This window comes from Talpa europaea (assembly GCF_964194135.1).
Source record: "Talpa europaea genome assembly, chromosome: 1".
Taxonomy (NCBI): domain Eukaryota; kingdom Metazoa; phylum Chordata; class Mammalia; order Eulipotyphla; family Talpidae; genus Talpa; species Talpa europaea.
This window is the reverse complement of record NC_140073.1, coordinates 34,045,001-34,069,522: the sequence shown is the minus strand read 5'-3', so window position 1 is coordinate 34,069,522 and position 24,522 is coordinate 34,045,001. Positions and strand designations below refer to the sequence as shown.

The following is a 24,522-nucleotide window of genomic DNA, read 5'->3' as shown; positions in this document are numbered from 1 at the left end:
TGTAGTATTAGCTGACGTTTATTCAGCGCTTTCTATGTACAAAGCACCTTACAAACATCTCATTTATGTCTTTATAACCTTACTGAGGTGGAGATTCTCTCATTATTTCAGAGATGGGTATTGGAGGCTCTAGGTAATTTTCCCAAACTTTTGCATCTTGAGTAAAATAAAGGATCTGGAATTCAGTCACAAACATTCTAACACCTAAGCTGTACTGCTTCACTTTAGTGAAATGAAATAAACTTTGCTTTTTTGAATTTAAATAAAATTGGTTGCAAGTGAACAAGAACTACCCAAGTTAGCTCAGCCAAGCATACAACAGAGACTTTCTCATAGAAATTCAAGAACGTCTTTCATAGGACTTACAACTAGCCACAATGTGCACAGTCTCTCTTATTTCAGGAAGCCTTCTCTGATCTGTTCTCCATTTTTCCCATTCCTCAATTCCATTCCTCCCTAGTAGTTGACTGTAGCAGTTCCTTTGTAATTTCCGCTAACTGTCCTACTGCTGATGTGTGACTTCCCTGCCCCCTCTGCTTTGTTATTTCCCATTTTGGGGGATAAATTTTATTGGCTCAGATCACCTTTTTTGAGGTGGACTGCATTAAGAGAATGGCGTTACTGATTCTGACTTGCGGCAGTGAGCATTTTGTGATTTTATAGCAGTGATACTTTCAGAGTAATAAATAGAAGAAACAAAATCAGAGGTCATTTCATTTGCTTTTTATTTTCTTCAGTATGTAATCACAGATTTACTGATTATTTTTTTCCCACATTATAAGTACTAGTAACTTTCATTTAGAGCTGTTTTTTTTTGTTTGCATTTTAATTTTTTTTTCCTTTTTTTTGTGTAGAAGAACTGGGATGAGGTGCAAGGCCTGGGGGTGAGAGACAGAGTTGGGAGCATAACAGGCGGATCTACTGAAATACACTGCTAAGGGGAGCAGCAGGCAAGGCAGGAGAGTTCTGCTGCGCCATGTGGGTTAGCTCCTTGGCCAGTGATCTAACTCCGACCACAGTGGTGAGAGCATGTGCTGAGACTTAGCCCATAGGCCGCCAGGGAGGCCCATTGGTTTATATTTTAGCTAAAGTAATAAGTTCCCTTACCTGCCTACCCTCAGTCCTATTTCTGTAAAGTAAGACATTTTTTCAGTTTGTTTTGTTGGTGAATATTTAATAAAGGAGTGAATATATTGAACAAATTTAGATAAGCTCCATTGACTTGCCTGTATGAATATATGGGGAATTTAGTAAACCTGTCTTCTTTCCACTACTTCCTGATATTGTTTGCAATGGTAATATTGACAGTCTAGGGAATTCCTTTTTTTTTTTTTTTTTTTTTTAAGGATTTATTTATGCATACAAGAACTGGGGTGTAGGCCAGAGGGTGGGGGGTGGGGGTTGAGCGGATTCACCAAATACAGAGTAGGGAGCAAAACAGGTAGATCTACTGAAATACACTGCTGAGGGGAGCGATGGCGAGTCTGGAGAGGTCTGCTGCGCCGTGTGGGTTAGCTCTCTGGCCGGGGATGGAGCTCAGGCTGCAGTGGCTGTGGACAGCTTCACAGTGCAGACACTTTACTCCTTGTGCCACTAGGGAGGCCCCTAGGGAATTCTTTATTACTTTAAATAATATTTTTAAACTTATGTTTCCTGAATTACTTAAATGCATATAACTTATTATGAAAGACAAGCAAATTAGTATACTTTTTACCTATAGTTAGCTCCTGTATTACCTGTTGTGACTTGGCAGACAAGCCATTTAGACATAAATTAACACCTTTAAATGTTTACATTTTCCTGAGATAAATTGTATCTTTTTAAAATACCTTAGTTTTCTGCTTTTTTACCTTTTCAGTTCTTACTTTGAGCTAATTCTTCCCCATTCCTTATTTTGTTTAATTCTAATTGGACACTATACAATAAAGATTAGAGCAGTATTATGGGAAAATTTTTCAGTTCTCTTAGAGGAAATAGGAGAGGAGGATGGGAGAATCATGATTATAGTCTTCAAATAGCTGAAAATCTGTCATGTTAAAGAGGGAATAGGCAAGTTCTTTGTTATTCCAGCTGTTGACCTAAAAAAAAAAAAAAACCAGCCAAATTATGTTACTCGAAAACTGGGCTTATTTGGGGATAGCAGAGGAATTGCAATTTAGAACAAATAAGTTGTAGCAAAAGCTGTAGACTAGTTTAGCAAATAGAGAAGAATGTTATTTTATAGAGAAAAAGTAGGAAATTGGGACGGGTTGTTTTGAACAAAAGCACTTTGGTGGTAAACAGTGGAAAGCTGGAGTTCAGGGTGGTGAAGACCTCTTCTTATTGGCTGAGTTGATGGGAAAGAAGAAATCTTCCTGTTCTAGTTTCAAATTTCTCTTTCTGTGGGGTCTGTAAAGATCCTTCCTAACTGATGGAGTGGGTAATGCATAAGCACTCCTTCTTTTGGCCTCGTATTTTATTTTTTCAAGAATTACTACTTTATTGTAGGATTTCTATTTTATTTATTTTGTGTAGAAGAACTGGGGTGAAGGCCAGAGGTACAGGGGTGAAAGGATTCACCAGAGAGCGTGGGAAGCAGAACAGGCGGATCTACTGAAATACCCTGCTGAGGGGGGACAGGAGATGTCTGCTGTACCATGTGGGTTTCTCTTTGGGGATCAGACTCAGTCTCTTTGGGGATCAGATTCAGTCGATCCATTGTGGTGGGCCCTATTGGTGCGAGCACTGAGATTTAACTCTTAGGTCTCTAGGGAGGCCGTCCTGACTATTTATTTTAAAGATTTTTTTTTTTTAAATTTATGCATACAAGAGCCGGGGTGCAGGCCAGGAGCTTGGTGGTGGTGCAGATAGCTTCATAGTGCGACTTAGCCCCTTGCGCCACCAGGGAGGCCCCTATTTTATTTTTATTTTTAAGATTTATCTATTTAGGCCTCCCTGGTGGCACAAGGTGTTAAGCACTGCACTATGAAGCAGTCCACAGCTTCTGCAGCATGAGTTCGATCCCTGGCCAGCCAGGGAGAAACCCACATGGTGAGGCAGACCTCTCCTGTCTCGCCCGCTGCTCCCCTCTGTAGTGTATTTCAGTCAGTCTACCTGTTCTGTTCCCCACTCTGTCTCTGGGGGGTAGGACAGATGGATCTACTGAAATAGACTGCTGAGGAGAACAGTGGGCAAGACAGGAGAGGTCTGCTGTGCCATGTGGATATCTCCCTGGCTGGGTGGGGATAGTTCATAGTGCTGTGATCAACCCCTTGTGCCACCAGGGAGGCCCTATTTTATTTTTTTTAAAGATTTATTTATGCATACAAGAGCTGGGGTGCAGGCCAGAAATGCAGGGGTGAGAGGATTCACCAGAGACAGAGTGAGTAGCAGAACAGGCAGATCCACTGAAATACACTGCTGAGGGGAGCAGTGGGTGAGACAGGAGAGGTCTGCTGTGCCATGTGGGTCACCTCCCTAGCCTGGGATCGAACTTGTGCTGCAGTTGCTGCAGATAGCTTCATAGTGCTGCTAGCTTCATAGTGCTGTGTCTTAACCCATTGAGCCACCAGGGAGCCCCCCCTCCCACTACTATTTTATTATTTTTTTTAAAGATTTATTTATTTATAAAAACACTGGGTACAGTCAGAAGCACGGGAGGGTGAGAGAATTCTCCAGAGCCAGAGCAGGGAGCAGAGCAGGCAGAAGGACCGAAGTACACTGCTGAGGGGAGCAGCGGGTGGCAGGAGAGGTCCGCGCGCCATGTGGGACCCTCGCCCGGCGGCTGGGGATCGAACCGATGCTGCAGAGGCTGCGGGCAGCTTCGCAACCCAGCGCTCAACCGCAGCACCACTAGGGAGGCCCTCACTCGCTGCTATTTCCTTTATTCTGTTACCGTCATTGATTGGTGAGACTACTTTAAAGATTTTAACCCACTGTAAAAATCAAAGTTTTAAAACAATTTAGATTTTTAAAAAACAGAATGAAACAATCTCTTAGTCCCTCATAGCATCTCTGCCCTCCCCCCGCCCATTTCTCTAGTTAGAATCCCATAGCTATTCACTTCAATTGTAGTCTAATTTACCTTCAGCTTTTTTGTCCTCTTGATTGTCTCAGTCACTTAATCCCAGAATTGGATGAGCCTGACAATTCATTTTTTCTTTCATATTTTAGAGCTACTGAGACCTACTGGAGAAAATTATATAAAGTTTTGAATTCCCCCCTCCTAAAGATTTGGAATAAGATATTGCAGAAGCATAGGAAAGAAACACTTTAAGACTTAGGACTGTAGATGTCAGGAAACATTTCTAAAAGAAAGATGACATTTGAACTTAATCTTACAAAATGTGTAAGATTTAACCTGGTGATGGGAGAAAAGAGGATGGGATTAAAGAGGAGAGTTTCTGGCAGAAGGGACATTTTACTCAATTGATGAGTTTGAATCGGCTTGACTTGTTGGGGGAGCTATAAACAGATTGTTGGAACTATAATACTCATAAAGATATGGATGAGAGTAAGGTAAGGTTCACATGTAGTTTCTGCTCCTATAGAATACAAAAGTGGTAGTGTAACAGGGTGGTCCCCAGGAAAGGGGGAGGTTCCAGGTTTCCTGCCCCACCCAAGGGAGGGTGGAGCTGAGCAGGGAGCGAAGAAGCTGCAGAGGATACTGAGGAAGGAAGCAGGATGGAGCCAGAAGGAGCCCTGGAGGAGGCACATGGAGCCTAGAGACACGTGAAGAAACTGCGTTTGTCTTTTGGAGGTGGACGGGGTGACACAGATGTGGGTGAGACCCGTGGGGAGGTGACAGTGGCAGCTTTTATCTTGATGTTGATTTTGCTCTTTTCCTTCCGGGCTTGTCTGGTTGTTTCTGACCCTTTTCTGTGGGTCCCCACTGGAAGATGTTTTAGACTTGTGGCAGGCTTTGGGGCCTTACTCTGGGCCAATCCCACTTGGATGGACTTTTACCCACGAGGGGACGGGTAACTTTGAGTGCTTCATTTAGAAACTAGATTCTTTGCCTTTCCTGTATTGTTTCCTAATTGTATTAAAGTTCCTTCCCATTAAAGTCTCATGTTTTGTGTTAATGCGGGGGATGGCAGAACCCTATATAGACATAGGCAGGTTTGCAGGGTTTGGGCTTCCCCTCTTGTATCAAAAGTGTCACAGGCAAGACAGATCTATAAGGAATATGGTAATCCATCTGTGGCATCTAGTAGTGGAAGTTAGTTTAAATTTTCACCTGTGGCCACTTGTTGAAGGCAGAGTTTTGGTGGACTGAGTGGTGATGTAATTTAGGAGACAAGGAATATAAAGATTATGGGAGAATTGATTTTTTGTACACCAATGCATAGTTTAGACCAGTGTTTCTCAACTTGGGGTGATTTTGCCCTCCAGAGGCTATCTGATAATGTGTGCACACATTTTTGGTTTTCCTAACTGGGGGAAGATGATGTTACTTTTATCTAGTGGGTAGGAACCAGGATTCTGTTGTATAGGATTGCCTATGCCTTAACATAACAACAAAATTATGTGGCTCAATACCATTGAGTATGAGAAACCCTGATTTATTTATTTTTAAAAGATTTATTTATTCATGCATACAAGAGCTGGGGTGTAGGCCAGAGGTGCGGGGTGGGTGGGGTGTGAAGATTTACCAGAGACAGAGTGGGGAGCAGAACAGGCACATCTACTGAAATACACTGCTGAGGGGAGCAGCTGGTGAGACAGGAGAGGTCTGCTGTGCCATGTGGTTCACCTCCCTAGCCAGCAGGGGAATCAAACTCATGCTGCAGTGTCTGGTGACAGTGTGATAGCACTGTCTATAACCCCGTTCCACCAGGAAGGCCCCAGAAATCCTGATTTAAAGAAAACGACAGGGTTCATGTTTTAAAGTCTTGGCTGAAGTTTTGGTTGAAGAGCTAAGGGCTTTTGTGGTTGACTTAAAATGATCTTTTATGTCCTATAACTTCAGAGCCAAAATCAGGTGCAGAGTTTGAGCAAAGAAGTGGTTAAGCTACAAGATAAGTTGAACCCATAGCTTAATAAGGTCTCTTAGGTGTGAGTGGGGACACTGACTGGGAAACAGTGAGATTTGAAGAGTTCGATGTGTGACACAGTATTTGGATGATTTCAGGTATTTTTTTTTTATTTAAAGATTTATTTATGCAGTGGCTGTTGATAGCTTGATAGTGCTGAGACTTAACCCCTTGTGCCAGCAAGGAGGCCCCCATTAGCTATAAAAGCAAGCCAGTAGTCTTTTTCAAAATTAGAATGTTTGCTCACCAAAGAGGATGAAGCTTAGCTCCAAAGTCAAAGGGACCTCACTGTGACTTTCCAGTAAAGGCCTGTAACAAGCTCCATATGGCAACTTGAAAGATTACTCAGTGAAGAGATTGAAAGAGTATACTGAAATGTAGTATATTCTAATCCAAACCCAAAGAACTGCACCAGTTATTGCACTTCCTTTTGGTAGCAGAGGATGTAAGATGCAATAGCACATCTTCTACTTCAGAAGAGACATCTCAAACATCCAAAACACTAAACCTCAGAAACTTCAATAATCACTTATCAGATCTTTAAAATTTTTATGGCCTTCATGTATTATCTCAGCTGGGTCTTTACAAAGGATCCAGGTCTGTGCTAGTTCTCTAGTACAAAGTCTTGTCAGCATGATGTCATCACTGTAGGAGACAGAGTAGTGTGAGATAGTTTGGGACGGTAAGATAAACAAAATTTCTATAGGCTAAATTATGGCATAGAGCTAAAAGGGTGCCCTAAGCATGAAGACAACAACATGGTGATAGTGTACTATATTGCTGTCTATTTCTGAAATTTTCTGTTAAATAAACATATTTTAATAAGCATTTGATAGCTCAAGTTTATCACCAGGTGTCAGAGTATGTTTTTAGTGAAACAACTACATAGGAATAACAGATACAACTAAAAAGAGTGGTTGGAAAGCTTATAATAACACACCATCATTCTTTCAGCTGTCAAACACATTTACTGCAAATGCACTAAGAAACGAGATAGAGCCACAACATGAATTCAAATACCCCTACCCCTACCAGGTCCAGTGTGAAATAGCTTCGAACCAAAGCTCCATTCCAGATGTGATTTCCATAAGTTACCATTCTGTCTGGTGGGACACAGTGGTATCCTGAGTCAGTAGCATAAATACGAAGTTGGATTTTGAAGGTGCTAGACCATAAAAGGAGAAATTTAAATTTAGTTTAGGCTGCATTTATTAATCTAGGCTCATTTCAGATTGCAATAATCTCTACAAGATTTGAGTATTTTTCCCTTTCCTGATGCACAATTACACTTTTTTTTTCCAAAGGATTTCTTTATGCATACAAGAACTGGGGTATAGGCCAGAGGTGTGGGGTGTGAGAGGATTCACCAGAGACAGAGCAGGGAACAGAACAGGCAGACTGACTGAAATACACTGCTGAGGGTAGAGGCTGGTGAGGCAGGAGAGGTCTGCTGTGCCATGTGGGTAGCTCCCTTGCCAGCCCAGGATCGCAATTGAACTCCTGCTGCAGAGGCTGCAGATAGCGTCACAGTGTTGTGCTTAACGCCTTGCGCCACCAGCGAGGCCCCCATAGTTACATTTACAAATGACCGAAGCTTCCTTTCTTTGGGAAGGTTATGAAGAAAACTGTACCTATTTATGATGTTATCACAAAGGTCAAGCCTCACAGCAAAGTACCTTGCTTCCTTTTTATTCAAGGAGTTTTAGATTTGTGAAATGATAAAGGTGTAGGGATTAGGTGATTCCATTATAGTGACCTGTGTCATCATAGCCCTTCACAATCCCGTGTTAATCAAACCTCAAGTGTTTTGTTCGGTTTAGTTGTTTTGGTCTTTTTTTTTTTTTTTTTAAATGTTTGAGTACCCAAATCAACTAAGAGCTTTGTGAACCAACCCTCCATGTCAGTCAAGAACCCCTTAATTCGGGTTGCCCTCGTGGCACAAGGGGTTAAGATGCAACCTGTGAAACTTTCTGCAGCCTCTGCAGTACGAGTTCGAAACCCGGCCTGGCACAGAGCTGACCCACGCAATGCAGCAGACCTCTCCTGTCTCGCCTGCTGCTCTCCTTAGCACTGTATTTCAGTAGATGTACCTGTTCTGCTCCCCACTCTGTCTCTTGGTGTATCCTCTCACCCCCTCCACCTCTGGCCTGAACCCCAGTTCTTGTATGTATAAATAAATATTCATTTTTAAAGATTTATTTATGCACACAAGAACTGGGGCACAGGCCAGAGGTGTGGGGGGTGAGAAGACCCACCAGAGACAGAGTGGGGAACAGAACAGGCAGACCAGCTGAAACTCACTGCTGAGGGGAGCAGCGGGCGAGCCAGGAGAGGTCTGCCTTGCCATGTGGGTTACTCCCTGGCCAGCTGGGGATCGAACTTGTGCTGCAGAGGCTGTGGATAGCTTCACAGGATTGTGCTTAACCCCTTGTGCCACTATGGAGGCCCAATAAATAAATCTTTTTTTTTTTTTTTAAAGGTAACCAGTTCACAAAGAGGCCTACATCATGTAAAATTAATAGTGTTCAGGCAGTTGCTTAGAGTTCTTTTCCAGCAGGTAAGTTATTGAGACTGAGCCTAAATTCATAATTTGAATGGGTATAGTTTTCCTAACAAGTTAATCAATCAGCTATCTGGATAATAATTTTGCCTGAGCATAGGTTTTTTTGCCCTCTAGTGGTAGATGCATGCATTTTACATTTTTTGGTGTTAATATACCATAAGGTCACTTTGTAGGTGAGGGACTGAGAAACTTAGAGAAGGTAGAGGATTTGCTTAGTTTCTAGTTGGAGAAAGAACTAAGACAATCTTGAGGTCTCCTGGTCATCAATATGGTGTTATTTTCAAAACAAGACTCGGGTATATATGTATATCTCTGAGTATTTTCTTAGATTGCTTTGAAGATACTGTGCGAGTTATATTTTGGGCTACTCATAATTACTGTTGATATCTTTGATATAGTGGTCCTCTGAGAAATAAAGAGGTCCTTGAACTTGGAAGAGAGGCCAAGATAGGAAGGGAAATGGAAATCATATTTGAGAATATGCAGTAGTTGTCTTTAAATAGTTGAAGGATGACTTGTAGGAGAGGGGTAAACTTATTTTCAGATTGTTGCTTTGAGAACAGCAAATACTAATTATTTGTGAACTTGTCCTGGGATGGTCTAGTTTCTTTTAGTAGGATAGGAAGAATAAGAAAGAGGCCCCTAAAACTGGACTTACTAAAGTCATCCCCAGATTGTTTGTTGAAAAATGAGTTAATTCTGGTAATTCCTACCCATCTGACAATAGAACACCAGCCTCTGGTGTTCTCATGCAGTCCCATGCATCCCAAACACTCTGCTCTTTATATTTTACTTTATTTTCTTTCTTTCTTTTTAAAAAAATTTATTTATACAAGCACTGGGTATAGTCAGAAGTGTGGGAGGGTGAGAGAATTCACCAGAGCGGGGAACAGAACAGGCAGACCGATGAAGTACACTGCTGAGGGGAGCAGCGGGTGGCAGAAGAGGTCTGTGTGCCAAGTGGGACCCTTGCCTGGCGGCCTGGGGTCCAACCGGCACTGCAGAGGCTGTGGGCAGCTTCGCAACCCAGTGCTCAACTGCTGCGCCACTGGGGAGGCCCACTTTATTTTCTTTTAACTGTTCAGATTGGACAAGTTTAGTGGTCTGCCCTAAATTTCCCTAACTCTGTCCTATTCCTTTCTGTTCTACTGTTGAACCCATCAAGTGAAATTTTTATTTTGGTCATTTTTTAGTTGTATCATTTGAATTTGATATATAATTATTTCTTTGTTGATATTCTTTTTTATTTGTTCCAAAGGAGTTTATGATTGTTAGTGAATTTTATGAAAAATGTTTTAAAATCCCTGTTAGATAATCTAACTACTGATTCATGCCAGCTGATTGTCTTTTCTCATTCAGGTTTTAATTTTTCTGACCACCTGGCATGATTGGGTGACTTTCTGAAAATTTATATGATGGGCATTTTGTCTGTTAAGATAGCTATTCTGTTTAGACTTAGCATATAAACCATGGTCTGATTTTTGTGAGCTGCAATTCAGTGGTATTTTAATTTTCAGGGCCTTTGTTTTTCTAATTTTATTTGGTGGGCCTATGGCAGCATTTAGTTTAGGGCTATTTATTTTCTCACTACTGAGACAGTACCCATCTGAATTCTCTGCCTGAAGCCAATAGAATTATGGAAGTTTGTTTTTTTTTTCCTCCTCTTTTCCGTTGGGAACAAAAAGTATTCATGGCCTTTTATGAGCCCTGGGAATCGTTTTCTCTGTTTCTTTCATGTGGTTTCTTCCCTGATCTCAGTTGGTTTTCTCACACTCAAGTACTAATCAGTACTCAGCTGAAGATTGAAGGAGACCTTCTGCTGATTTCTGGTCTTCTTTTTTCTTTTGACTCTTTCTTCTCTTTGGTATTCTGCCTCATAAACTCTAACCTCATTGGCTTTTCTGGACTCTTAACTATATTGCTTCAGCTCAGGGAGACTGTTGGACTCCACTTGGATTCCCCCTTCCTGTCCTGCACTCTGGAAACTCACCAGGGAGTAATCTGGGGCAATTGTATGTCTCACTTGATTTGCTTATTTACTCAGAGTTCACTGTCCTTTACTGGCTGATGTCAGTGTTTGAAAGTGATTGTTTCATGTATTATTTATTTATTTAATTTTTAGTTGCAGGTTGGAGGGTAAATTCAATCCTCCTTACTCCCATCTTTGATGAGGGGGAATCCCCAAAGCAATTTTGGACTGTTTTATTATATTAGGTAGCCAGTGGAGAACCTTTGAATGATTTTGATCTGGAGTGTTAACATGATGAACTTTGACTTTGCAGAGCTTATTTCTTAATTGTCAGAAGCTTGAAAATGGAGTGAAGAGAAACAGGAAGTAGGGAGATGATGTGGCTGCTGCTGTCATTCATGTGAAAGATGATAAGAGTTAGAGCTATTAGAATGATTGTAGATGATCCTGGGGTGTGGGTGGGGTGTGCATTCAGTAGATAATTTGGAAATACTGACTTGATAAAAGTTTTCACAGCACTGTATACTGCTAACAGTTCTTTCTTCATTGCTATTAGACATTTTTGTTCAGTAAAAAGATGCAACCTATAGTACTTTATCAAATGCTAAATAATATATTTAATTTTAATTTTCATTCTTTTCTACTTGTCTTAATTTTGACATTCTCTAAATCACTGAATTTATGCATTATCAATGCATTATAGGTTTAATAGAAATTGTATAGATGTTGATTATTTTTGCAGTCAAACTAATATAACTAGAATAATATTTTCTTAAGGGCTGGGTTATTTCAATTATTTTAGTTCAATTAGAATAAAATCATAAAAGGTATTTTCCTTTATATTACAGATAACTATAGCTAAAAGGTCAAGCAACATAGAATTCAGTAAATATTGAGGACAATCCAATAGTTAATAGTATCAAAATCTAGGCAACACTCTAGTATTGTATAAGTATAGATTATCTTACAGAAAAATCATTTTATTGAAAGTATTTTACTACAAAGAGAAGGAACTATAAAGAAACAAACTACATTAGAGATATAGTAAACTCAATTTTTCACATGGCCCTAGAGAGCCCAACTTCTATTCTGGGCTCTTTTTAATCTGTGTACTCCAATTTTATGACTTAATCATATTATTCGTTATATTTTAATTTAAGTTTGGAAAAATTTCGAGTAATGAAATGTTTTCTCTACATCCCAACAAAAAACTTACATAATGTCATAGCTGTAAAACACTTGATATCAAGTAAACCTAATATGTTGTGAAAATTTTTTTTTAATTTTGACATTTTCTTCAGTACTAGATTTCCTGTTTTAGCTGCCTTAGAAGAGCTTCTAAAAGACTTGTCTTCTAAGAGTTTGTTACTTTTGTAGCTCAAGAAGAGTTATCTTTCATGTACTTTTCAGACTTCTGCTAAAGATGTTCCTTATTTATGTCATCTGCAGTAAGAAAGTTTAATTTGTAAAAATTCCATCACATAGTCTACATCCTTATAGAAGGAGTGTTCATTGTCTGTGTCTTCCATTTCTGCAGTTACTTTTTAAGCAGGAAGAAAATAACTGTGTTCTGGAACTTTCTATAGGTGCAAAAATGGCAATAACAGATTCTATATTTGTGTTTATTTTTTCAACTGTTTGAGCAGTTTGCTGAATAAGAATGAATTTTCCTGGGCCTGATTAATTTCCATGGAATTTTTTGTAAAGTTTGGATTAGCAAAATGATTGGTAGTGTTTTCAAGTACTCTTGGGTTTCCAAAGAGTGTTGCATACCTTCTGAATCTGAAGTTGTCAAAGTGATAGCTGTAGAATTTGAAATCTCAAGAGAAGTGTGAAAACTGCCTTTACATGTTTTGGTTAACTGATGTTTCCAAGGTAGATTCTGGTTTTCTAGTAATCTTGTTTAGCTAGGTTAAGAGTTAATGTTATTTTTCATACTTCCTTTTTTTGGAGCTGATGGCTTCACCAAGGAAGATGAATCAAGTAATTCTGCATGCTCAGGGAGGACATCTGTGATAATTGTATTTTTCCTTGACTCATTTGATACAAATAATTCTTCTGACTTGGCATTTAAGCACACTTGTTTTTCCATTTTCTAATTTCTTCCTTGGAGATTTTTTTTTTTGGAAGGATCTTCTTCCTGAAAATACTATTTTCAAATTCTGAAAAAGATGTCCTTACTGGGCTTATTTTCTTACTAGTTAGTGATGACTATTTAGTTACAACTTTGAGCAGTATATTGGACAAGTAAACTTATTAAGTTAAAAAAAAGTTGTAAGTATATAACTCATATAAAGTATTTTTCAAAAAGCATCATCTTATTCCTTATATAATGGAAACATTTCACATCATTCAAAGACCAGCAAAAAGTCCTAAATCATTAATTTATGTTAATAACCTAATCATTTATGTATGTGTTATCTTTTGCTCTCATAAGCTGTGCTTACAATGTTGAAATCTTTAAAATGATCACACTTTTAAAAGTACAAATTAGCCTCACTTTTCCTGGTATGTCAGTTTTCCCAGCAAAAAAAACTGGCGTTGCAGTTTGGTTCAGATGTCAAATACCCACTCTGATGTCAAGAGAAACAGAAGTAAAATGGTCACTACATAGGAACTGGTATTTACTGGGAACCCATGAATCTCATTTCATGTTCTTTAACCATTTTTTAGGTCTTTTTTTGTCATGTAGAGGAAAGGAGTAAAAACTCAGCTCTGGGGCCTCCCGGGTGGCGCAGCGGTTGAGCGCTGGGTTGCGAAGCTCCCCGCGGCCTCTGCAGCGCCGGTTCGATCCCCGGCTGCTCCCCGACCACCGGAGGAGGGTCCCACATGGCACGCAGACCTCTCCTGCCGCCCGCTCCTCCCCTCAGCAGTGTACTTCGGTCCTTCTGCCTATTCTGCTCCCCGCTCTGGCTCTGGTGAATTCTCTCACCCTCCGCGCTTCTGACTGTACCCAGTGCATGTATAAACAAACAAACAAATAAAAATAAACAAATAAATAAAAATACATGCCTCTTTAAAAACAAAAACAAAAACAAAAACTCAGCTCTGGTCCTTATTGTTTTCTCCCTGGTGTTCTTATAGCAAATTGGTGTGCAGTGGTGGAGCATCTCTCCAGTACAGCCCCTGGAGATCCCAGTGGGCTAGGGGCACTGATGAATTATTTTCATTAGTGTACCTTCTCTATCTTTTCTGTTAATTTTAAAATACATTCTTTTTCATTTCTATAAAAACTTGTGGGCACTTTGCTAAGTTAAACTTCAGAACAAAATAGTTTGTGTGTCCCAAGTAAACCTTTTAAATAGTGGGACATTATATTGGAAAATCGGATAATCACATTGCATTCCTACCAGAATTTTTAAATAACCACAAAAAAGACTTGCTTCAGTTGAAATAAACAGATTTCTTTCATTAAATGCTAAATAAACATGAAAGCTTTCTATGTGAACAAGAAAACAACAATTAAAAAAGTTATCATTTGCTAAAAAACTTTTTTAAAAAAAGATTATTTATGCATACAAGCTGGGGTACAGGCCAGAGTTGTGGGGGGTGAGAAGATTCACCAGAGACAGAATGGAGAAAAGAACAGGCAGACTGACCCAAGTACACTGCTGAGGGGATCAGTGGGCAAGACAGGAGATGTCTGCCTTGCCATGTGGGAATCTCCCTCACTGACGGGGGATGGAACTCCTGCAGCAGAGGCCGAGGATTGCTTCATAGGACAGTGGTAAACCCCTTGCCCCACGAGATAGGCCCTAAAAAACATTTTGTAAAACAGAAATCTACCTAAAGATACAAATGTTACGGGTGGAGTCTGTGAGATCATGGCTCTAGGGTGGCTGTAACAGCAGACTAGAAGATGAAAATCAAAGTATTGGCAAGGTTGGTTCTTTCTGGCAGATTCTGAGGACCAGTCTGTTCCTGGTCCTTCTCCTGCCTTTTTGTGGTTGCTTATAATCCTTTACATTCTTTGATGTTCGTTGATTTGCAGCTGCAACACTCCAGTCTTGATCTTCACATGGTGTTTTTCTTGTGTGTCTGTATATCTGTTTTTCTCTTGTTATCAGAATACCAGTCACTGGATAGGGCCCATCCTCATCCATTATGACCTCATCTTAACTGTATGTTCTAAGACTATTTTCCTAAATGAAGTTTCATTGAGAGGTTCCAGGTAGATTGAATCTTTGGGGTATACCTAGTGTACCTTGTAACTAAATACATTTTGTATCTTCTGGGCCTTCAGAAGAGTTTAAAATTATTCGTAGTCATCCAAAGATATGTAACTATTTAATGATTAAAATTTATTTATTTATTTATTTATTTTTAAATAATAAATTTTATTTTTATATTCCCCATACAATTGCAACCCCCCCATTCTGACCCCAATTTTTAAATTAATTTATTCTAGTGACTTTAAAAAAAAATTCTTAGAATTTCTTGCAGAATGTTTACAAGTGAAGATAATATATGTGGTTAGGACTTCCAGTATGATGTTGAATAGAAATCATGACTGTGGACATCCTTTTTCTGAGTCTTGGAAAGCATTCAGTCTTTTGTCATTAACTATGTTGTTAAGCAGACTTTTTATAATTGCTTTTTACCATATTGAGGAGGTACTTTATGTTTGTAATTTGCCCAGCGTTTAATCATAAGTAGGTATTAAATTTTGTAAAATGCTTTTTCTGTGTTAAGATATTCTTATTTTTTAAATTGTCAGTTAATATGATTCCATTTATTGATCCTAATGGCATTTTATCATTGTCTTGATCTCTAGCTATATCTGAAATCTTTAGGTTAGGTAGTATAAATTCTTTTCTGTTAAATTTTGCATCTACTCCCTGTAGTTTCTCTAGTATGGGAGATTTGAGTACTCCATTTTAGTTCTTGTCCTTCCTGTTTCAGCTGCTGCTTGCAAATTGACCATTCTGTTTTCCAGTGAATGTTCATTGGCTCTTTTGTCCTTCTCCTGCTCTCATGTCTCCTGTTTTCAGTCTATCGTGTTGCTTCCATCTTACTTCTGTCTAGATGTTGACACTTCACAGGTCTTATGGATCCAACAGTCTTTTGAGGATACCTTTTAACCTAGCTTTGTTGCGTATTTAGTTGTGCTATCTTTTATTTGTATATATGTCTGCAGAGTTCATCCATTTGTAATATATGACAAGATTTCCTTTTTAAAGGCTGAATAATATTCCATTGTGCATATCTATATATCTATATATCTCTATCTCTATCTCTATATATCTCTATCTTTATCTATCTCTATCTCTATCTATCTATCTATGAAGGCATGGTGCCAGAGGACAGGATTCAATGCTACAGTTCATCACACACATGTATATAAAGAAAATGTTGTGTGTGTGTGTGTGTGTGTATATATATATATATATATACACACACACACACACACACACACACCCATTTGTCCATTAATAGATGTTTTGATTACATCTGAAGCAGGGCCCCCAAATTGTTAAACCCAGTCCTGAGACAGGGCATCAGGTGCAGTTTGCCTCCTGCCCCATTGAGACTGGCTCCAGTTGTGGTTCCTTGGCGCCCTCCAGCCCAAGATCCTACCCTGAATATTGGAAAATAGGCTTAAGAATAGACCAACTAGTGTTGTTATGCAAATATAGGATTGTAAATGGACCAGTCCTATTGGAACTCAATGCCAGTCAATCCCCCCTTTGGTTCCTAGTGTTCAGTTATAAAGTACAAATGGTGCAGCCCTCCCCCAACCCCCCCCACACCCACACACCCCTTTTGACAGTTATGCAAATGTAGGATTGTAAACCTCCCAATGTGATTGGAACTCTCATGGGTGCCAGTCTACTAAAAAGACCAATCAGGTTTGAAAGACAGGCCTTTGGAGAATAAGCTAGGCTCCAACCAGTTTAATATGTGTGTGTGTGTGTGTGTGTGTGTGTGTGTGTGTGGGTGGGAGAGTCCTTGGGAGAGGACTTAAAGAGGCAGTTGGACAGGCAGTCAGATTCATCCAGAAGACCTTCAATGAACTGTAGCGCTGAACCCTGTCCTCTGGCACCATGCCTTCACAGATCTGACCTCCAGCTTTGCTTGCTGAATGACAACATTGGCCCTATGCTAGGTGTCTCTTAAAGAGCTGATTGCTATTGGTTTTATGCTTAGCATAGCTATAACACTGGTCCTTACCCGTGTTACATCTGGCACCAACCCCTGGTGCTTTTGCCTTTAGTACCATCCAGTCCAGTGTTCAGTGCTGCCTGGCCCAGTGTTGGAATTGCTGTTGCTGACTGCTATGGTGCTACCTCTGATGAGATCTTTGAGACCTTCATGACTTGAGAACTTCGAGATCTTTGACTTTGCTATTGTTTCTGGCCCTGCCTCTAACACTTTCCTTTCTCCTAACTTCTCTATCTCTCTTTCCCCTTTGTAAATAAACCTTATTATTGTTGAATCCTGAAGCTGAGTTGTGTCCCGACAACTGCAGTTGTAGATGCATGGGTGAGACCCACCAACCAGTAGACTTAAGTGTGCAAATATCTCTATGAGAGCCTTTGTTCAGTTCTTTTGAATATATACCCAGAAGTAGAATTGCTACATTATATTAAAATCTGTTTTTACTTTTTTGAGAAGGCTTCATACTTTTTCCATAGTGTCTATCCCATTTTACATTCCAGCTAACAAGGGTTGCATTTATACTGCATCTTCACTAACACCTGTTATTTTCTGGGCTTTCAATAGTGACCATCTTGTGTGAAGTGAGATCTCATTGTGGGTTATTTATTTATTTATTTATTTTTTTATTATACAGGTTTTTTTTTTTTAAGATTTATTTATTTATTTAAACAAGCACTGGGTACAGTCAGAAGCGTGAGAGGGTGAGAGAATTCACCAGAGCCAGAGCAGGGAGCAGAGCAGGCAGAAGGACCGAAGTACACTCCTGAGGGAGCAGTGGGCGGCAGGAGAGGTCTGCGCGCCATGTGGTACCTTCCTCTGGTGGCTGGGGAGCAGCTGGGGATCGAACCAGCGTGGCCAGGGAGAAGCTGGGGATCGAACCGGTGCTGCAGAGGCTGCGGGCACCTTCGCAACCCAGTGCTCAACCGCTGCGCCACCGGGGAGGCCCTGTGGTTTTTTTTTTTTTTTTTAAAGATTTATTTATGCATACAAGAACTGGGGTATAGGCCAGAGGTGGGGGGTGAGAGGACTCACCAGAGACAGAGTGGGGAACAGAACAGGCAGATTGACTGAAATACACTGCTGAAGGGAGCAGTGGGAGAGACAGGAGAGGTCTGCTGTGCCATGTGGGTAGCTCCCTGGATGGGGATTGAACTTGTGCTGCAGTGGCTGCGGATAGCTTCATAGGCTGCATCTTAACCCCTTGCACCACCAGGGAGGCCCCCATTGTGGTTTTGATTTACATTTCCCTATTGATAGTAATATTGAGCATCTTTTGATGTGTTTGTGTATTTTTATAAAAATGTCTTTAAATCCTTTTCTTATGTTTTCTTTCTTTGTAGGACAGAGGTCTCTTGTTTTTTTTTTTTCTACCTCTATTATGCAATCAATTCATAGGAATTGGGTTTCAGTGGCTCAGGCTCCTTTCCATTGGTTCTCAGAAAGTGTGCTGCTCTGGATGGAGCAGACTGGTGCTTCGTTGAACCCAGCTGACTTTTTTTTCCTGATCATTTCTTTCACACATCTCAGGAAGATACCTCAACTCTTACAGTGCTTAATTAATATGCTCAATATGGACATTATTTTATTTTGTAAGAATCTTGCCCTTATTTGTTTACAAGCCACCTGCATGCTAAGTAGGTAGATTCTTCCAGTTTTGCCATGGTAACATTTGTGGGGCATTCCTTTTTAAACAGTGCCCATCCCCTTGTCTCCGTTATCATCTTTCTTGTAGGTTTGGCTGTATGGCCAAAGGAACAACTCCATGTTTTCTAAAAGGTGTGAGGAACATATAGAAGGCGCTGCTTCTGTTTCCCTTTGTGTTGGTCATTTTGGTGACTTAATGGAAGATGGTGATTCTGGCTGAAAGGACCTTTGCTTATGTTTTAATTGGCTTATTTGTTGAATTGTAGTTCTTTATGTATTTCGGGTATATGGTTTGCAAATATTTTTTTCTCATTCCACAGGTTGCCTTTCAACTGTCTTGATAGTTTCCTTTGCTGTGCAGAAGTTTTTGAAGTTGGACCAGTCTTGTTTTTGCTTTTATTGCTTGTGCTTTTGGTGTCATATCTGAGAAATCATTGCTAAATCCTATGCCATGAAGATTTTCCTCTTTGTTTTCATTTGGGAGTTTTATAGTGTGAGAGTTAAAGTTTGTAAATGGTAAAATGTAAGGGTCCAGATTTATTCTTTTGTCTGTGAATATGCACTTTTTCTAGCACCATTTGTTGAAAAGACTATCATTTCCCCACTGTTTAGACTTAGCACTCTTGTTAAAATGAAGATAATTTGATCATATATTTGAAGGTTTATTTCTGGGTTCTCTACTCTGTTCTAGTGTTCTTATGTTTGTCTGTAAGCCAGTTGTGTTGTCTTGATGCTCAATTTTTTTATATGAGAATTCAGAAAGATTGGCAAGCTGTGTTCTAACACCACTATCTCTATCTTCTCGCAAATTTTTACTCTTTTACAGATTTGTAAAGAATGTCTTTTGTTTGCAAGCATGTAATTTAAGAAAGTATTGGTCAGGATAGAATAAAAAGAGATCACTAAAACTACCTCAGACTCATCTTGATTTCTTAATACATTTTGGGTAATTCACTTACTTAAAGAAGATGATGTTAATAGTGGGAGCATCTTTAAATTATATTCTTTATTTTGTTTTATTTTTTAAAAGATTGATTGTTTTATGCATACAAGAACTGGTGTGTAAGCCAGAGATGCAGGGGGCGAGAGGATTCAGCAGAGAGAGTGGGAAGCAACACATCCAATCTACTGAAATACACTGCTGAGGGGAGCAGGGGTGAGACAGGAGAGGTCTGCTGTGCCATGTGGGTAGCTCCCTGGCCGGTCCAGGGATTGAATTAATGTTGCAGTGGCTGGTTATAGCTTGATAGCGCTGTCTTTAACCCCTGCACCACCAGGGAGGCCCTAAACTGTATTCTTTAAATAAAAAAGTCTTAAGTTGATCTGGTTTTTCCTCATCTCTGGCTTATTTTTTGTGACACTGTGCTGTTAGGGATGGGATCTTAACCTTATAACCTGTGTGGTGGGAATTACAGTAACTATATTTTGAGATTGAGAAAACTGAGATTCAGAGAGATTAAATGAATTTTCCAAACTCACAAGACTATGAAATAGCAGACTCTGTATTTGAACCCAACTTTGACTAATCTCCAAATATGGCTTCTTTCCATAAAGTTAAGCAGAGGTCATATACACAGTAGCTACTTGTTTCTTTATCAGGACTCTTCCCCTTCCTTCCTAAGGACAAATCTATGTCCATTCAGTTCTTATGCTTCTTGGGAGAGAAGAGAATGGGATAGGAACCAAAGGATAGGCAAAGAGAGTTTGGAAATCTTTAAAAATAGGAAGACACGGTCTCCCTGGTGGCGCAAGGGGTTAAGCACTGCACTATGAAGCAATCTGCAGCCTCTGCAGCATGAGTTTGATCCCTGGCTGGCCAGGGAGAAACCCACATGGCGCAGCAGACCTCTCCTGTCTCACCTGCTGCTCCCCTCAGCAGTGTAGTCTAGTCAGTCTGCCTGTTCTGTTCCCCACTCTGTCTCTGGTGAATAGTGGGAGCATCTTTAAATTATATTCTTTAAATTATTTTCTCTGTCTCACCCCCCTCACCTCTGGCCTGTACCCCAGCTCTTGTATGCATGAATAAATAAATCTTTGAAAAACAAACAAATAAACAAACAAACAAAAAATCTGCAGGATGCCGTAAAACGACAAATGGATGAAAAAGTTCTTAGCATGACAGGCATACTTATGTTCAAGTACTGTCAGTTTCTCCCATATTATTGGAGAGGAGGAAAACAGAAAGAGGTAAAAAGGTAGAAACATTCGAAGATAAGAGGAATAAAGTCAGGCCCTCCCAGGTGGCATAAGGGTTTAAGTCTCAGCACTGTGAAACTCTCGACAGCCACTGCAACAAGAGTTTGATCCCCAGCCAAGGAGCTAACCCACATGGCACAGCAGACCTCTCCTGTCTCACCTGCTACTCCCCTCAGCAGTGTATTTCAGTACATCTGCTGCTTCTGCTCTCTACTCTGTCCCTGGTGAGTCCTCTCACCCCCCCCCCCCACCTCTGGCCTACACCTCAGTTCTTGTATGCATAAATAAACAAACCAAAAAAAGAGATGAATGAGTCTGAGGATCTCATGTGAAAATGGTGATGGTAGTTGATAATGTAAGTGACCAGACTGAGTCTTTTGCAGAACGCCAAACTCTGGACCACAAAAATGTCTTTGCACAGAGTAGTTTATTAAATGAAATGGGCACCAAGGGAATCAGCAGTCAGGTTAGCACACTAATGAAGCTGGTCCCAGAATGGCAGGAGGGCTGTGATTCTATAAGGGGGGAAGGAATGCAAGGAGGTGTGGGTTGTGAAGGGAGTCCATGGGAGGGGTTGATGCTGGGCAGTCTAGGTGACAAGAGTCAGATGCTTGACTTTCCCAGTACCTTTGGTTTTTTTAAATTTATTTTTTTCCCTTACATCATTGTAGTCCCCATAGTTCTCCCGCCACCATATCACCCATGAACCATCCCCATATTCCTTTGTGTTCGTTCCTTCCTTGTTTTGTCTCAGCCCTCTCCTTTGCTGTATGCCTCAGTTCTATGGTCAGCTGCTAGTTTGGACTTTGTCTTAACCTTTTGTTTCATTTCTCTGTATTCCCTATATAAGTGAGACCATCTGGAGCTATCTTTTTCCTTCTGACTAATTTCAGCTAGCCTAATTCCTTCCAGCTCCATCCATGTTGCCAATGAAATACATGGGTGAGACAGGAGAGGTCTGTTGAGCCATGTGGATCACCTCCCTGGCCAGGGATCAAACTCGTGCTGCAGTGGCTGTGGATAGCTTCATTGTGCTAGTTTTCAGCCCCTTGCGCCACCAGGGAGATCCCTGAATTTTTTTTAAATCATGAGAGAATATCTACTTTTATTCTCTTTTTTGGATGTTCTATTGTTTATTTGGAGTCTCACAACATACTTCTTCTCACTGGATCTAAATGATACTATTATTATTATTATTTTTTAAAGATATATTTATTTATTTATACAAGCACTGGGTACAATCAGAAGTGCGGGAGGGTGAGAGAATTTACCAGAGCCAGAGCAGGGAGCAGAGCAGGCAGAAGGACCGAAGTACACTGCTGAGGGGAGCAGCGGACGGCAGGAGAGGTCTGCGCGCCATGTGGGACCCTCCTCCAGTGGCCGGGGAGCAGCTGGGAATCGAACTGGCACTGCAGAGGCTGTGGGCAGCTTCGCAACCCAGCGCTCAAACGCTGCGCCACCGGGGAGGCCCTGATACTACTATTATTTCAAAATAGAAATAAGAAATTTTTTTTTAAAGATTTATTTATTTATTTATACAAGCACTGGGTACAGTCAGAAGCATGGGAGGGTGAGAGAATTCACCAGAGCCAGAGTGGGGAACAGAACAGGCAGATGGATGAAATACACTGCTGAGGGGAGCAGCAGGCACAGCAGGAGAGGTCTGCGCGCCATGTGGGACCCTCTCATACGGCCGGGGATCGAACTGGCGCTGCAGAGGCTGCGGGCAGCTTCGCAGCCCAGTGCTCAACCGCTGCGCCACCAGGGGAGGCCCAAAATAAGAAATATTTCTGTTCCAATTTTGGAATTTAATTTTTTTTCTATTTCTGATTTCATTACTCAGTATGACCTGGTTTCTAAAGAATATAGTTTGCTTCCCTAATACTTTGTTGTTATACTGTGCCTGCATCTGCCCTTTTATTTGCATTTCAGAAACCTCAAATCAAGTCCTAACTATTCTTATAGCAAGTTTTATCCTTTTCTCCTTAGCATCTTTTTTTTTTCCAATCCTCTTTTTTTTTTTGTGGGACCCTCACGGGTAGCCGGGGATGGAACTGGTGCTGCAGAGACTGCAGGCAGCCTCGCAACCCAGCGCTCAACCGCTTGCGCCACCAGGGGAGACCCCTCCTTAGCATCTTAACACAGAGCTGGCACAGTGTGATTTTAAAAAATATATTACTTGTAGTCGTCTATTTGTCAGATTATTTGGATTCATTTTCAGTACTTGTTTCCTTGGTTTTTCATTCTGTGAAAACTGGTAGCTTGTACTAAAACTCCGGTTATGATCATTGCTTTCTGTGACAATTTATCTTGTTTCTTTATAGTTGTCATTCTTAGATGGTTCTTCTTTATATTGACTCAAAAATATCTCCTCTGAATTTTATCTTTTGACTGTAGTCTTCTCCACTGTTACTCCATCTAATAGCTCTTCAGATATTTGGAGAAACTTTTCATGATTTTACTTTTCAAGTTTTCTGACTAAATCTAATATCATTGTTTTCAGAACCATTTTAAATTTTTTTTTAAGATTGATTTATTTATGCATAGAAGAACTGGGTTGTAGGTCAGAGGTGTGTGGGGGGTGAGAAGATTCACCAGAGACAGAGTGGGGAGCAGAACAGGTGGATCTACTGAAATACACTGCTTAGGGAGGCAGTGGGCAAGACAGGAGAGATCTGCTGTGTCATATGGGGGTAAGCTCCCTGCCTGGGGATCGAACTTAGACCTTAGTTGGTGATAGCACTGAAACATAATCCCTATGCCACCAGGGAGGCCTCCCATTTCCAGTTTGAAAGAACTTAATTTATCCGGTGCCTCTTACTGTGTTTTCTAGTTTGGACTCTTCATTGTCAAGAAATACAGACCTAATCTAGCTTAAGAGGGAGGAATATCATAATAGCTCATAAATTTGATGACAGATGCTACAATGCTGCTAGTTTAGTGGAAGTAGAACTTAGCTACACGACCTTTGTCTTGTGGCATTTCTGCTTCTTTTTTACATGTTTGTGTTGGCAAGTTTCTGCTGTTTATAACTTTGGTTTTACATATCATCCACTATGTTTGCCTGAGCTTTCTCTACATCATAACAAGTCTTGATACCTCTTTTTGATTGCTTTATTCTCTCATTTTTTCTATAAAATTGCCTAGCAGAGGAATCTGTCACTCTGGTCAAAAGTTGCTTGCAAGTCTATAGATGCCCTTGTCTACTCTGTTCATTTTTTCAACAAATATTTTCATCAAGTACCTAATGTATGCCAAGAACTGGTCTTAATGCCGGGAGTACATCAATAAATAAAGCAGGCCAAAATGATTGTTTTCAATCTAGTGAGGTAAGACAGACAAGTGACAATAAATGTAATAGCTAAATAAATGACTTAGTGATTTCTTTTTGGCTGGTGAAAGGACCTGTAGATTGGTATGCTCCTGAATTTGACTGCTACCCTTGATTGAACTGTGGGTGGTACTACTTTTGATAAAAGAGGAAGTGAATAAACACTATTAAACAAGTCTATTGTAGTTAACCATTAAAACAGTTGTTTAGGTGAACATGAAATAGAAAAAGATTATGGAATTAGTTTTTGGAGTAGCATTTTTCAAAGTTCAGTCTATGTTAAATCAAGCAGTATATATTTTGTGCATCATCTCTTTGTTTATACTAAATACATGAAAGGCACTCAAATACTTTTTGTCAATTGGTATAGTCAAGAAATATCAAGCATCCCGCCTTCTGTAGATCAGAGTATTTACACTTCTCCAGCTGGTTAACTCCTGCTCATTCTTCAGTCCTTTTATAGATGTATTTCCTCATAGCTACTGACAACTCCACACCTTTTGCATTAGTTAGCAACTCTGGAGAATATTGTTTGATTCCCCTGGGATCGTTTGCCAAGACTAGAACAGTGACTTTGCCAGGGAGTGATGGATGATTGGTTCATTCTTGGTCACTTCCTACTTCATCTGGCTGGGTTGAGTAGCCA

The 24,522-nt window shown here is 40.3% G+C and overlaps 1 protein-coding gene and 1 pseudogene across 8 annotated transcripts in view; one reads left to right on the top strand and one right to left on the bottom strand.

Moving 5' to 3' along the window:
* SBF2 (SET binding factor 2) overlaps positions 1-24,522 on the top strand; it is a gene marked incomplete at both ends in the record, with an annotated part of 316,628 nt that overhangs the window by 11,748 nt on the left and 280,358 nt on the right. The gene's annotated exons all lie outside the window — the stretch shown is intronic.
* LOC311180068 (THAP domain-containing protein 5-like) lies at positions 11,792-14,649 on the bottom strand (annotated as a pseudogene). The gene is made up of 2 exons: positions 14,512-14,649; positions 11,792-12,708 (listed from the first exon to the last, which is right to left on the bottom strand). The product of its transcript is annotated as a THAP domain-containing protein 5-like (transcript).